The following is a 16,646-nucleotide window of genomic DNA, read 5'->3' on the forward strand; positions in this document are numbered from 1 at the left end:
ATTTCCATCTGTGAATGCATCTGATAAATCATCTGGAGATCTCTGTATTATTGCTGCGCTGAGGTTTAGTGGCTTCAGGAACTTGGAAAAAAACCTAAGAAATGCAGGAGAGAAAATCTCATGGAAGAAGCAATATTACAAAATCCCCATGAGAGAGAATGCATTAATTACTCTGTGAGATAACTTGGTATTTTTGGAATTCAGTGCAGCAGTTCTTCAACTGATCCCTCTGTATCCAAAGGCCATTAGATAATTATTCCTTGTTGGAGGTACTGGCTGGTGCTGTGATGATGAAGGACAAAATATAAATGTTGCGAAGTTGTCTATTCCAAGACTCAAACTTTTCCTGCCAATATCATGAAGTACAGTCTTGGAATCAATTGTCTTGCCAATAAATGATCCTTCAATTGGTGAGATGTTTACAGGCCATGTGTATCGAATTACCTTTCATTGATGGAGAGACAACTAAAAATATTTCTTTTATCTTTTCTATATGATACAGTAACAGATTTAGTCCTTGTTTTTATGTTTCCCTACTTCCTTGCTAATCCTAAATGACATCATTGAGAGCAGAGAGGGTTGAGAACATTTTACATCTGCCAATTTTGCAGAACCTTGAATTCCTCCCTCTCCTGCTGCCTTTACTGTTTATTTGGTTCAGGATTCAGAAGAAGTAAAACTTTTTGTTGATTTCTTGTCACTTCCAGCTATCTTAATAAATTTAGCAATTTCAGTGACATATTCTCTATCTCTATTATAAAAGATTTCACTTTAATGAGAAAATAACAAAGGACTTACAATCAACAAATGTTTCTACCATAGGATGTGAGGGATTATTCTGCAGAATAGTCGTGGGCTCCTCCTCCAGTTTGTTTAATGTCTGAGGGGATTCTCCCCTTGGCCTCTAATTCCCTGGCTTTCATGGCCAATTTCATTTACAAAAGAAACTTTAAACATAATACCAGGAGAACTAAAGATTCTTAATTCATTTGACTATCAGCATTCAAAATTGGTGGTATGGTGGACAGCAAGGAAGGATGCTTAAGAATTCAGCAGGGACATAGATAACATGGAATGCTGGCAGATGGGAAATGGAATTTAATCCTGAAGAATGCCAGGAGATGTATTTTGGGAAGCCAAAATAGGTAGTAAATAATAGGGCATGAAGTTCTGTTGATGGACAGAGGGACCTTGGGTTCATGTCCATAGATCCCTGAAAGTGGCAACAAAGGTAGATAGAATAGCAAAGAAGGCATGTGACATGCTTGCCTTTATGGGTCAGAGCACAGAATATAAAAGTTCGTTCTTATGTTGCAACTTTACAAAATTCTGGTAAGACCTGTGTTCAGTTCGAATTGCCATACTATAGGAAGGAGACCATTGTACTGGAGAGCATGCAGTGTAGATTCACCAGGTTTGTTTTTCCTGGGATGTAATAAACTCAGGGTAACTTGATAGAGATACTGTATATAAGAGGCGTGAATAGGGTAAATCGTCAGAATCTTTTTCCCATGTTAGCATATCAAAAGTATAGGTTTAAAGTGAGAGGAATGAGTTTTAAAAGTGATCTGAGAAAAAAAAATTACAAGGAGAGTGGTTGATATCTGGAACATACTGCCAGAGAAGGTGGTTAAATCATAAACAATGTCTTTAAGAGGGTCTTAGACAGGCATGAATTGCAGAAAACTAACCTAATGTGGGCAAATGGGATGAATGTAGATGGGCATAATGGTTGGCATGGATATAGTGGCTCAAAAGGCAAAGTTCTCTGTTGTACAATTCGGTGCTTCTAAAATGTGCAGTGAAAAGGATCCAATATCTGATGTTTAGACAAAGAAAATGAGTTTCAAATGTGAGGCTCTCTCACATACCTTCAAAGAAATATTATCCAGTTTGTATGCAGGAAAATCCCTTAAATATTGTACCCTGTGACTGTGTTCTTTGAATGAAGTTCAAACAGTACTAGTGAGGGGACTCTCTATCCACCATTGGTACCCCTCATTCCTGCTCAATAAAGACTGTTTTGGACTTTGTGGTTTGTTACTGTACCTTTATGTACCCTGACAGAAGCGCGACTTTAACATGATGAAATAAAACAATCCAGGCAGAATAAGACTGGCAAGCAAGCAGGGTTTGGCATATAGGTTATGAGCCTGATATTAATAAGAAGGTTTAACATTTATTTTAATTATTTTCTGAAAGGTATTATTTAATGAACTAGAAAGCATAGATATAAATTTATAACCTTTCTAAAATGTATAATATAGAAAGCTCTGCAGTTGTTGAATTATAATGCCGCAGTAAACAACATAGAGAGTTATTTTTTTCAGATTGTGGGCCCATGATTTAGCAACAATTGGTTAAATTAATAACTTTCATACTCTTTAAGTTTAAAACATACCGATACATTCATAATAATCAAAGATTACAACTTCCCATTTGTGGGAAAACTTGCAAAATAAGTGAATAAAATATTGGTAAGATAAATTGTTTTAGTCTTTAAGTACCAAATAATGTGAAGATTAAAGGTGGATTTGTTTATATGTTATTTCCCCTTTTAAAGGCGATGAATGCTAGTTCATCAATAACCCTGAATGAGATTGAGATGATTTGTATCTTGGACATTTTGAATTTTATGTTATTCTAAGGCAGCTTCTCAAGATCAAGGATGGTTGCTGTCCATTTCTATGAGGTAATAGGTGTCTGATGAGGCCAGTGCAGGAGCAGCAAATTCCCCAAAGGGATGGGATGGCTGGGTGTGAAATTTATGAAGGTGGGTGAACTCCTTCTGTGGCTACCATTTGGTTTCTACATGTTCCTGACAAAAGTGAATTAAAGTTTAGATTCATAGGAAACAGAAGCTGGAGAAGGTCATTCAAGTCTTCAAGCCTGCACCATCATTCCATGGCTGATCATATGTCTTCAGTATCTTATATCCCTTTAGCCATAAGGAGCACATCCAACACCCCTTTGAATATATCTAATGAACTGACCTGACCTCAACAACTTCCTGTAAAGGTAAGCTCCATATAGTCACAGCTCTGAGTTAAGATGTTTCTCAGCTTATCCCATATCTTTAAACTGTGATCTGTGACTTGTTCTGGACTTCCTCAATATTGGGAACATTCTTCTTGCATCTCACTGGTCTCATCCTGTCAGAATTGTATCTTTCAGTGAGATTCCACCCTCTTTCTTCTAAATTCCAGGGTGAGTACAACCCAATCAATCCAGGCTTTATTCATGTGTCAGCTCTGCCATCCAAGGAATCCATGCTAGTAACAGGAATGGTACCAGAGGATGGCAAATGTCGTTCCCTTATTCAAGAAAGTTAATTGGGAGAATCCTGGGAATTATAGACCAGTGAGTCTTGCATCAGTGGTGCACAAAACAACAGGATTTGTGAGAATTTGAAGCCTTATTAGGGATAGCCAGTTTGGATTTGTGAGGGACAAGTTGTGTCTCATGGGATTAATTGATTTTTTCAAGGATGTGACAAAATTAATTGATGAAAGTAGGATTGTAGATGAGGTATATATGATTTTAGTGAGGCATTTGACAAGTTAAACTCATCTAGAAAGTTATGAGGCATGGAATCCATGGATTTGGAATTGGCTTGCCCACAGAAGACAGATGGCGTTAGTAGATAGAATGTATTCTTCCTGGAGGTTGATAACTAATGGTATTAACAGGAATCTGTTCTGGGTCCCCTTCTCTTTGTGACTTTTATAAATATCTTGGAAAAAGAAGTCGAGAGGTGGGTGAGTAGGTTTGTGGTTAACATGAATGTAGGAGATGTTGTGGATCGTGTAGAAGTTTGTCATGGGTCACAGCAAGATATAGGCAGAATGTAGAATTTGATGGAAAAATGACAGATGGAACTCAATCTGGAAAAGTGTGAAGTGATGCACTTGGGAAGGTTGAAATTGAAGGCAGAGTACATGGTTAATGGCAGGATCCTTTGAAGTGTGGAGGAACATAAGGATTTGGGGTCCAGGTTCACATATCCCTCAAGTTTGCCATGAAAGTTGATAGGCTGGTTAATAAGATGTATGGTGTCCTGGGGTTTGAGTGCAAGAACTGAGGTAATGTTGCAGCTCTGTAAAAATCTGGTCAGAATCAGAATCAGAATCAGAATTTATTGTCAAGAACATTTCATGAAATTTGTTGTTTTGTGGCAGCATCACAGTGTAAATATTGCTAAAAATTACATTTAAAAATAAATAAATTAGTGCAAAACAAGAGAAAGTGAGGTAGTGTCTGTGTTTCATTGTCCATTCAGAAATCTGATGGCAGAGGGAAAGAATCTGTCCTTGTTCCACTGGGTGTTTGTCTTCAGGCTCCTGTACCTCCTTTCTGATGGTAGCAGTGTGACAAGGGGATGACCTGGATGGTGAAAGTCCTTGAGGATGGAGGCTGCTTTCTTTAACACTGTCTCTTGTAGATGTCCTGTGTAGAGTGGAATCTGATGCTCATGATGGCTCTGGCTGAGTTCACAACTTTAATTTTTTCTTATCCTGCCATACCAGGCAGTGATGTAACCAGTCAGAATGCTGTAAAATTTCTGTCGAAATTTACAAGAGTCTTTGGTGACATACCAAATCTCCTCAAGCTTCTCATAAAGTGTAGTATGTGGCGAGCCTTCTTTGTGATTGCATAAAATGGAGGTCACAGGACAGATCATCAGAGGTGTTGACACCCAGGAACATGAAGCTCTTGACCCTTTCCACTGTTAACTCCTTGATGAAGACTGATTTGTGTTCTCCTGATTTCCCCTCCTAAAGTCCACAATCAGCCCCTTGGTTTTGCTAATGTTGAGTGCAAAGCTGTTGTTGTAACACCACTCAACTAGCTGATCTATCTCCCTCCCTTCCTCCCTCATTGTTGTTTGTGATTCTGCCAACAACCATTATCTCAGGGACAAATTTGTAGACAACATTTAAATTGTACCTAACCACCCAACTGTCGATTTATAATGAGTAAAGCATTGGACTAAGAATGCTTCCCTGAGGTGCGCCTGTATTGATTGTCAGTGAGGAGGACATGTTATTTACGATTCGTACTGACTGTGGTCTTCTGATGAGGAAGCCAAGGATCCAGTTGCAGAGGGGGTTCCAGAGGCCCAGGATATGGCGCTTGTTGACCAGCACTGAGAGTATTATGGTGTTGAAAGCTGAGCTGTTATCGATGAGCCTGATGTATGTGTTGCTGTCACCCAGGCAATTCAAAGTTGAGTGGAGAGCCAGCAATATTGTATCTGCTGTGGAGCAATTGTGAAAGTAGGCAAATTGCAGTGGGTCCAGATCTTTACTTAGATATGAGTTAATTCTGGCCACAACCAATGTCTCAAAGAATTTCATCATGGTAGATGTTAGTGCTACTGGACGACATCCATTGAGACAGCTCACCCTGCTCTTCTTGGGCAATGATCGATGCTCCCTTGAAGCAGTTGAGAATCTTGGACTGCAGCAATGAGAGATTGAAGATGTCCGTGAACACCTCAGCTAGTTGGTTGGCACAGATTTTTAGTACCTTTCCAGGTATGCCATCAGGGCCTGATGCCTTGCAAGGGTTCACTCTCTTGAGGGATGTTCTGGCATTGGCCTCAGAGACAGATATCACAGGGTCATCAGCTTCAGCAGGGATTCTTATAGGTATTGTTGAGCACTTCTTCTCAAAATGAGCAAAGAAGGTATTCAGCTCATTCGGTAGTGAAGCATCACAGCCATTTACGGTGTTAGCCATGCCTTGTAGGATGTAATAGTCTACAATCCCTGCCATTGCTGTCTCGAGCTTCTCTAAGAATTGCTTCATTGCTGCTGTGATGGCCTTCCACAGGACTTCCTCAGGAAATCTGGATCACCGGCCTTAAAAGTCATTGATCTCACAAGTTGCGAATCTTGATCACATTTATAGTATTGTGTTCAATTCCAGTTGCCTCATTTTTGGAAAGATACGGAAGCTTTTATAAAGGTGTAGAGGAGATTTACCAGAATGTTCCCTAGAATATATCTTATGAAACAAGGTTGACTGAGCTAGGAAATTTCTCTTTGGAGCAATGATGGATGAGAGGTGACTAAATAGAGAAGTATAGGATTATGAGAGGTATAGATATGGTGGACAGTCAGCACCTTTTTCTCCAGGTGACAATGGTCAATGCCAGAGGACATCTTTTTTAGTGAGTGGAGAAAAATTTAGGGGAGATGTCAGAGGTAGTTATTTTTATATAGAGTATGGTGGGTAGCTGGAATTCATTTCTGGGGGTGGTAGTGGAGGCTGATGCAATCGGGACATTTAAAAGACTCTCGGATAGGTACATGGATGAAATAAAAAGTATTATTATGGACAGTAAAGTTGGGAAAGGTTAAATTGATGTGGAGTAGGTTTATATAGGTCAGCACAGCATTGAGGGCTGTTCTATTAGGTGTTCTATGAATCAGTCTAGTGAACTTTGCTGGACTCCCTCAATAACAAGAACATCATTCCTCAGTTTAGGAGACCAAAACTGCACACAATACACAAGATATGATGTCACCAACTGCAATAAGAATTCCCTGCTTATTGCATAAAGATCAACTTGTCATTTGTTTTCTTCACCACCTGCTATATCTGCATTCTCACCTTCAATTACTGATGCACCATGATACCCAGGTCTCATTGCACCTCTCCATTTTCTAATACAGTAAAGTCCCTGTTAACCGAAATTCAAGCAACCAGCAACCTCAAGCAACCAACAAAAAAAAATCAAGGAAAATAAATAGGCAAAAAATATGGGTTTATAATTGACGTGCCTCAATGTTATCTCGCCAATCCACGCAATACTCAATTTCAAACAACTGGGAAATTCACTTATCTGGCATTTACCAATCCCCATAGCTTCTGGATACCAGGGGTTTTACTGTATATCAACATTCAAATAATGATTTGCCTTCCTGTTATTGTGACCAAAGAGGATAACCTCCCATTTGTCTACATTACCCTGCATCTGCCATGCATTTGCCCCCTATCCTAATCAGTTGAAGTCATCCTGCAATCTTGCACTGCTACATATTTAGTATCAATTCCAAATAGAGATATTACATTCAGTTCCCTAGATCATTAATACATATGTAAATAGCTGAAGTTCTTGTGATTCTCCACTAATCTGAAAAGGAGCTATTTATTACCCCTATTTGTTTCTGCCTTTTGTCCACTTCTCTATCCACATCAATACATTACCTCATCACTCATGTGGCTCATTATCAAAAGCCTTTTGAAAGTCCAAAATACATCACATCAACTGGTTCACCATTGTCCACTTGACTGGCAACCTCTTCAAAAAATTTGAATACAGGGTATTGTCATGCTGACAATTGTGCCTGAGTTATCCTTATACTCCCATATAATTTTAAAATGTGGACTATCCACAACAGCACTAGTGAGTTAGCACCAACATTGTCTCTGCAAATTCCTCAAGAGTGATCATTGGTCTAGATGATCCCACGTCTCTGTGAGGGGAGCTGGACAAAGTGGTGACTCTCTGTCTGCCTTACGGTAGACAAAAATGAAAGAATTTCATATGTGTTACATTCTAAATGTAGAATTACATGACAATAATGGAAATTTTACCTTTACCTTTATATGTTACACATTTTCAAGATAGCTTTTAGAGCAACCTTGAGTTGTTTCCTCTTCCACCTGGTAAACTTCTTTTGTAACAGGTCTTAAGTTAGACACCTACTTTGGGAGTCTAGAACTGAGCAGTAAATGACGCGTCCTGGCCAACAGAGTAGAAGGACTATAATTAGAGTCTTGATTCTGGGGATCTTGGCCTGGCAGAGCATGGGACATTAGTTAATTAATCTCACCAGTGGATCTTGAGGAATTTGCAGTGACAATGTCAGTGCTACCTCACTAGTGTTTTGAGAACTGTTGTAGGAAGTCCGTATTTTAGAATTATATGGGAGTGCAAGCTTAACTCAGGCATAGCACAATATTTGCAGTCTATTGCCTAATATTCTTTTCTAATTCTTCCATTGTTACATCCAGCTTCCTCAAAGTATTTCTTTAATTTCTCAGCCATATTAATAGTTTTTTTTCCCCACAGTTGTTGGGGTTGCATGAAACCATGGCAATAGTTGAAGGTTGTTATGTAAGTTAATCTCCTCTTCTATTCTCTCCTTTCTTTGGGGTAGTTTAGAGGAGGGTTGGGAGGGGTGGGTGGGTTAGGGTTGGAGGGTGGGGATTATATGGGGTAGAACATTATATTTACTTGTATTTTTATTGTGACATTTGATTAATAAATTAAATTTGCAAAAAAAATAATCATGTATTATTAATGAAACCCATTGTTGTCATATTTTTAATGACCTCAATGAACTGAGGTCAATGAACTGAGGTCATCTTACCCTTATCATTGTAGTTTTATTTTATATAATTAAGGTCAAAGATTTGGATTTATATTATTTTCAAATGCTATTTAAAATTCGATAGTGAATGGTTACTCTTCCCAAGATGCTACTTTGCAACAAGATTATAAATCAACACTTTTAATTGCACAAGATATAATTGTCTTTTTTTGAAGTTAATTCTTCGACATATTTTCTTAGAAAACAATCTTGTACATATTCTATGAATTTGCCAGCACATCTGCCTTTATGATGGCTAATTTAACTTGTCCAGTTTATATGCAAATTAAAGTTCCCCATGATTACTGTCAATTAATTACCCATTATGTGCACTTCAAATTTCCTGGTTTATAATGTCTCAGTGCCCAATATTAATGATAATAATGATTTTGTCATACACATTGTACAATGTACATATGCACTGAAATCCTTACTTGCTACAGTAAGAATGGGTCTCGTAAAGAAAATCCATAATAGTAAACTACTCTAATTGAATTAAATTAAAAGAGACAATAAACATAGGATAGATAATAAATATCCACAGTAATCCTCGTGCAAAAAAGTGACATGCAATAATGCAGACAGTACTTTTGTGCTGTAGGAGCAGTCCATGTTTAGATGATAATCTAATCTTTAATATATAATTGAAGGCTTTTCATGTACTTTTAACCATACTTTTCTGTTCATTTATTTATGTGAGACAATTATTGCCTCGCCAGAATAAAAGAAAAATACATAAATCTGTGTTACTGAGAAATTGTGTCCGTTTCATTTAACTTGAAATGTTACTATTTAGAATTGTGAAAAATGGTAGAAGCAAAGAATCATAAAACATTGCAGCAGAGAAACCGGCCTCGTTGGCCAAACATTTTTTTTGCCTAGTCCCACTGACCTGCATCCATCCACAGCCCTCCAACCCTCTCCCATCCATGTACCTGTCAAAATTCCTCTTAAATTTTAAAATTAAGACGACTTTCACCACTTCAGCTGGAAGCTCATTCCACTCCCCCACCCCTCTCTGTGTGAAGTTCCCCTTAAGCATTTCCCCTTTCAGTCTTAACCCGTGTTCTCTGGTTTGTAACTCACCTACCCTCAGTGGGAAAAAAAAGCCTTTCTACATTAACTGTCTATTCCCCTCATCATTTTAAATACCTCTATCAAATCCTCCCTCATTTTTCTATGCTCCAGGGAATAAAGTCCTGACTTGTTCAACCTCTCCCTGTGAAGTCCGGGCAACTTCCGAGTAAAATTTCTATGCCTTCTTTCCATCCTTCCTTGTAGGCTAATTGTCAAAAAATTATAAAATAGCAAATGTATGGTTATATGTAAATTTCCTGCTCCCAATTATACTGAAAACAGGGGTAGTTCTAGCATTTGTGTGTTCAGATGGATTGAATTAAAGGCATCAGTACCGCACGTTGAGTCGGTACATACAACAGGGGTAGAACACATCCCGTTCACAGGGTTGATGGACGGCAAGTTTATAACACGTGTCACCGTCCTGATGTCATCACTTTGATGCTCTTCACCTCACCTTGCGAAGAGTGGTGTTCGGGACACGCGCATGCGTGGGTCGGAACCAGCGCCGGTTGATCACGTTGCACTTTGAAGCCGAGCCACGGTGTGAATAGAAAGCTGCAGCTGAAGCTTTAAGTCGGAGAAACATCCATCAGTGGTGAATGCAATAAATATTGAAATCACCTTGTACAATTGGCACGGTCTCGTGGAAACCTTGCGACCATTAGAGCAGGCTCCGTGAAGAGTTTCACAGCCACTGCCTTTTGCTGCAATATAGCATTTAATGGCATCTGAGCCTCTGCACCTTGGGGCGCCGTTCGTCACAGCCCTGGCACCTCCTGCATCAGAGCTCGATCCCTTCTGAATTCCTGCTGCTTACTCAGCTGTTTGCTCCATTTCGCTGAAACCTCATTTCTTTATACTACTTTCGCTTTAAAATTTATAAATAACTCTCGCTTTTTTCAATCGTATGTTCTTAGTTTTCGTGATTTTTGTGTTGGATTCATATTGGACAATATTTGCGATGTAAATTTGATTTCAAAGCTAATTTAGCCATTACCATCAATTGCAAGGCCAGTCGAAATATAGTCCGATCTGCATCTATTCGTTCGGATAGGTCGACCATTCAAATCTTTCCGCACCTTCTCCGTCTCAATTAATTAATAGAATGACGGCACAGAAATAAATCTGCCTTCGTCAGGCTTCTCTGCGCTGTCACCGAGGAGAGGTTGTTGCGCTATTTTGCATTTACTGTACAGATTTGGTCAGGTGCTCCTTTAGAAAGTCCAATGGCACTTCTGCTGGCATTGTATCAAGGGAAATAAAAGCTGATTTGTAGAACATCCGTCTTGAAATTCTAGCTTAAATGGGATGTAGAGAACAGGTGGATCAATGTTAGGTAGCCAGAATCAGGCCGAAACACAACTTTTGAGGGAACCATTTTATCCTGAGGAGTCCATGAGATAATGCTCTGCATGTCATTCCAGGGTGGGGGTGGGGGTTGTGATTCCCAATCTAAATATTGTGTCTTTAAATGGTATCAGTAGAACTTTTAGGGGAGTGATGAACATTTTTGAGACTTCTCAAAATACTTCAAAATTAATTTAAACAACTGCAGACGCTGGACCTTTGAAATTAAAGCAGAAAATGTTTGAAACGCAGCCTGTCATCCATCTGGAGTAATTAGAACTTTTTCCTCAATATTTTGTGACAAACTTCAATAATTGTTTCTTTCAACATAGAGGCTGCCTGTCTGCTGTGCATTCCTGGTATTTAGGATTTATTTCAAAATTGCTGGAGTAATTTTCAAGCTGAAAATTTACACATTATGTAATATTTGTATCAGCTGCAAGCAAGGGATTGGCAGAGTGGCTTTATTTCTTCAGATTTTTAAATCTGCTTTTATATTTTCAGCCACTACTTCAAGCTGCTAAAGGCACAATTGACATTACAGCATGTCAACTCCAGAAGTGCAGGGAGCATCATCAGACACTATACATGGTCTTTTATGACCTTAGAAAGCCTGCTCTGTCAAGAGAGACAGAGCTGTTGGAATGGAGCTAATCTGCTGGAAGAAAGGAAAATTGTTCAACCTTGTCACCTCCAAAACCAAGGTTGATGAAATTTCAGTCATCACGCTGTAGATGACAAGGTTACAGAATCCCAGATACAGAGCTCCAAGCCATTGTCAGCTAGTTTACAGCAAGATGTAATATCGGCAAAGGTCCTCAACCAAACTGTCCTTACTATAAACAATACCCCTGTAATAAAGATCTAATTTAAGAACCAGGAAAACATGGATCATTTTGCCCATCTCAAGAGCCAACCTGTCAACAACAGCAGATACTGATCATGAAGTTTACACTTTTATTGCTCTATTTCACCCTTTAGCTCAGTGGTTCTCAACCTTTTTCTTTCCACTCACACACCACCTTAAGTATTCCCTATGCCATAGGTGCTCTGTGATTGGGAAGAGATTGCTTAAGGTCTTATGTAGGTGGAAAGAAAAAGGTTGAAAACCACTGTTTTAATCGTAGCTAATTGTTATGTGCATGGTTTCATAACTAAAGGAAATGAGCCAATGACAATTTTTCTCAAGCAAAATACTTTAGAAACAATTGGGTCTCGAGCAGTGATTCTCATCCTTCCCTTCCCACTCACATACCACCTTAAGCAATCCCTTCCTAATCACAGAGCATTGATGGCATAGGGATTACTTAAAGTGGTATGTGAGTGAAAAGAAAAAGGTTGAGAACCACTGCTTTAGGTTTTAAAAGGAAGAATGTTTGAAGATAAAGATCACAGACACAACACAAAGCTTGATTCTTCTGTCCAGTAAAATCTGCAGTATAAAATATTATAAATGCATTCTCCAGTCAATAATGACTGACATAGGAATTTCATTTAAGCCAACCAAGGAGCAGGGATGCTGCACAATTTTTGTTTTAGTGGCACCAATCCCACATTCAGAACTCAGAAGTGGGGGTGGGGGGAAGACATTTCAGAGGACTTTCTGGCTACAAATGAATGAAGCGAACTAATTGTCGTTTAATCCAAATTTAAGATATTGGAGGAAGAATTACTGCTGAACTGTATCAAGAGTGGGCAACTAATAAAGGATCAATTGCTATTGTTGCACAATTTGTCATGTGTGGACTACAATTAAAACAAATAAAATTTTATGCTGTAATCAAAACCCAGCATATGGGCATTTAGACAGCAATTCCATGAACAATGGTTTCAAATTTGAAATAGGTTAGCATATTCAATATCTTTAGAAAGAGACATTGGAAATGTTAATTTGCAAAGGCTTAGATTAAAAAAATTAAATTCTAATAACCGATTGGAAGGGAAACAGAAAAAAAAGAAACAACAAGTAATAGTGCATAATATGGCGAGCTAGAAAGGGATACTGGTGACTCAGTTTACTAGAATAGAGCTGTAAAATGGAATAATGGGATCAATTAGGGAAATATCAAAGTTCAGAGATGGAGCAGCAGCAATCCTTGAGGCAACTCTTTCAAAGACCAGGACAGAAATGGCAGAGGCAATTGAATAAATGATCTTGAACCTAATGACATACAATTCATGCACTTGCTGAGGGTGAGCATGGTAAAGATGAGAGAGGGATTTTATTAAGATTCCACTGGAGGAACGAGGTTAGAAGTTAGCACTGTAATGATCCTGATATCGTGAGCAGTTAGAGAGTCACAATGCACAGGGAACTATAGAACACTACAGCACAGAATAGCTCATTAAGACTGTGTCAAACTATTTTTCTGCCTAGTTCCATTTATTTGCACTCTGACCATATTCCTCCATGCCCCTCCCATTCATGTGCCTAACCAAATTTTTCTTAAATGTCAAAATTGAACATGTATATAACAATTCAGCTGCCAGCTCATTCCACTCTCTCATCACTTTCTGAGCAAAGAAGTTCTCCCTAATGTTCTCTTTAAACTTTTCTCCTTTCACCTTTAACCTATGTCTTCTAGATTTTATATCACTTAACATCAGTGGAAAAAGCCAGCATGCATTTATCTATGCCCATTACAATTTTGCATACCTCTAACAAATCTTTCCTCATTCTTCCATACTCCAGGAATTAAAGACCTAACCTGTTAAACCATTCTCTGTAACTCAGTTCTTCAGGTCCTGGCAACATCCAAGTAAATATCAATTTTATTGATATCTTTCCTGTAGTTAGGTGATCAAAACTGCACACAATACTCCAGATTTGGCCTCACTGATGTATAACTTCATCTTCATATCCAAAAACCTAGATTCAATTGTTTCGTTTATGAAGGCCAATCTGCCAAAAACTCTGTTTATGACCCTGTGATGTCACTTTCAGGGAATTATGTATCTGTATTCCCAGGTCCCTCTGTTCTACCATACTCCTCAGTGCTCTACTGTTTACCACGAATGGCCTACTTTGGTTTGTCCATCCAAAGTGCGACACCTCATACTTGTCTGTATTAAATTCCATCTGCCATTTTTCAGCAACGCAAAGCACATGTTGCCAAGGGATCAAGATTATAACAGATCACAAGTTAACCTTGTGAGTTAAGAATAATGGCGCCTCCCTCTGGACAGACTGAACATCCATGCATGGTTTGATGAGAAGAACATGATGACTCCAAAGCTGTGTGTCCCCCTGATGAATGGGCCCCCTGCATAGCCGCGGCTGAGGTGAGGAGAACTCCATCCAAGGTGAACCCACACAAAATGACAGAACTAGACAACCAGTACCTGGTTGGCTACTGAAGGACTGCACAGACCAATTGATGGATGTCTTCATTAACATCTTCAACTCCTCACTGCAGCAGTTCATTGTTCCCGTTGGGTTCAAGATAGCCACCATCATCCCAGTACCCAAGAGGGTGACAATAACAGGCCTCAATGACCACCACCCTTGGACCTCCATTATTATGAGATGCTTTGAGCATCTGGTGGTGGAACACACCAAAGCACACCTATCAGATGCTAACCCATTTCAATTCACCGACAGAAGAAACAATTCCACAGACAATGCTATAGCTTGTAACTTCACTCTGTCCTGGCCTACCTGGAGAACAACCCCTCATGTGCCTGACTGCTGTTCATTGATTTTAGCTTGGCATTTAAAACAGTCATTCTCCAGAGGGTGGTGGAGAAACTGTCCTTGCTGGGACTCAAAAGCCCTCTCTGTAACTGGATCCTGGACTTCATAATGAAAAGACCATAGTCTCTCTGGGTTGGTAGTAGAACATTAAGCACTGTCAAGTTGAACACTGGCATACCTCAGGGCTATGTGGTCAGCCTGCTCCTGATCAGGCTACTGACCCAGACTTCATCACCAGATCCAGCTCCAATATATTATCAAGTTTTCAGATGACACAACAGTAGTTAGCCTCATCAACAACAATGATGAGTCACACAACAGGGAAGAGATAGAAAATCTTGTGAAATGGTGCAAGCTTAGCAACCTGATCCTCAATGTGGACAATACAAAGGAGATTATTGAGGACTTCAAGAAGAGAGGACTGTAGAAGAGAGAGTGGAGAGTGGGGAGCACCAAGTTCCTTGGAGTTCACTTAACTAGTGACCTATTGTGGACACCGAACATCTCCTCACTTGCCAGGAAGGCGCAACAGTGACTGTACTTACTTAGAAGGCTGAAACGGGCAAGGCAATCTGGTATGGTTGCTGGAGAGAAATGAATTGGAGGTCAATCCACAGGATCATAAGAGTGTTAGAGAGGATCACTGGAGTCTTCCTCACCCCCATCAATGTGATCTATGGGGATCATTATTTGAAGAGGGCGCACATTGAGGACTCCTTCCACCCTACACACAGCATCCTTCAGCTGCTCCTGTTGGGGAAGAGATACAGGACTATTAGAGCCAATGCCACCAAGCTGAGGAGCAGTTTCTTCCCACCGGCAATAAGAATGCTGAATGATCAAACAAACAGCTCACACCAATCATCTGAGGCTCTCATATTTATGAAATAATATTAATTTATTTATTTGTATAGGTAATATACTTATTTTGGTGTGAGCTTGCAGGTGCCTCAGATTGAAGAGACTGCCATCCGTACGGTACCGGATGTAAACAGCGTCTTCATTGTTGAGGTCTTTCATGGCTTGTTTCAGCATCATGCTGAAGAAGATTGAAAAGAGGGTTGGTGCGAGGACGCAGCCTTGCTTCACGCCGTTGTCAATGGAGAAGGGTTCGGAGAGCTCATTGCTGTATCTGACCCGACCTTGTTGGTTTTCGTGCAGTTGGATAACCATGTTGAGGAACTTGGGGAGGCATCCGAGGCCAAAATGTTTGGCCTTGAAGTCAGCCTGAAGAAAACTGAGGTCCTCCATCAGCCAGCTCCCCACCATGACCACCAGCCTCCCCACATCTCCATCGGGCACACTGAACTCAAAACGGTCAACCAGTTTACCTACCTCGGCTACACCATTTCATCTGATGCAAAGATCGACAAAGAGATAGACAACAGACTCGCCAAGGCAAATAGCGCCTTTGGAAGACTACACAAAAGAGTCTGGAAAAACAACCAACTGAAGAAACACACAAAGATCAGCGTGTACAGAGCCGTTGTCATACCCACGCTCCTGTTCGGCTCTGAATCATGGGTCCTCTATCGGCATCACCTACGGCTCCTAGAACGCTTCCATCAGTGCTGTCTCTACTCCATCTTCAACATTCATTGGAATGACTTCATCACCAACATCGAAGTACTCGAGCTGGCAGAGTCCGCAAGCATCGAATCCATGCTGCTGAAGACCCAACTGCGCTGGGTGGGTCACGTCTCCAGAATGGAGGACTATCGCCTTCCCAAGATCATGTTCTATGGCGAGCTTTCCACTGGCCACCGAGACAGAGGTGCACCAAAGAAGATGTACAAGGACTGCTTAAAGAAATCTCTTGGTGCCTGCCCCATTGACCACCACCAGTGGGCTGATCTCGCCTCCATCCGTGCATCTTGGTGCCTCACAGTTCGGCAGGCAGCAACCTCCTTTGAAGAAGACCGCAGAGCCCACCTCACTGACAAAAGACAAAGGAGGAAAAACCCAACACCCAACCCCAACCAACAAATTTTCCCTTGCAACCGCTGCAACCGTGCCTGCCTGTCCCGCATCGGACTTGTCAGTCACCAACAAGCCTGCAACAGATGTGGACATACCCCTCCATAAATCTTCGTTCACGAAGCCAAGCCAAAGAAAGATACTTATCTGCGTGGTTTATTTGT

At 40.2% G+C, this 16,646-nt stretch overlaps 1 protein-coding gene across 5 annotated transcripts in view; it reads right to left on the reverse strand.

Moving 5' to 3' along the window:
* dtna (dystrobrevin, alpha) overlaps positions 1 to 16,646 on the reverse strand; it is a 438,543-nt gene that overhangs the window by 353,848 nt on the left and 68,049 nt on the right. The window lies entirely within an intron of this gene.

Source organism: Narcine bancroftii, chromosome 2, assembly GCF_036971445.1.
Source record: "Narcine bancroftii isolate sNarBan1 chromosome 2, sNarBan1.hap1, whole genome shotgun sequence".
Classification (NCBI taxonomy): Eukaryota; Metazoa; Chordata; class Chondrichthyes; order Torpediniformes; family Narcinidae; genus Narcine; species Narcine bancroftii.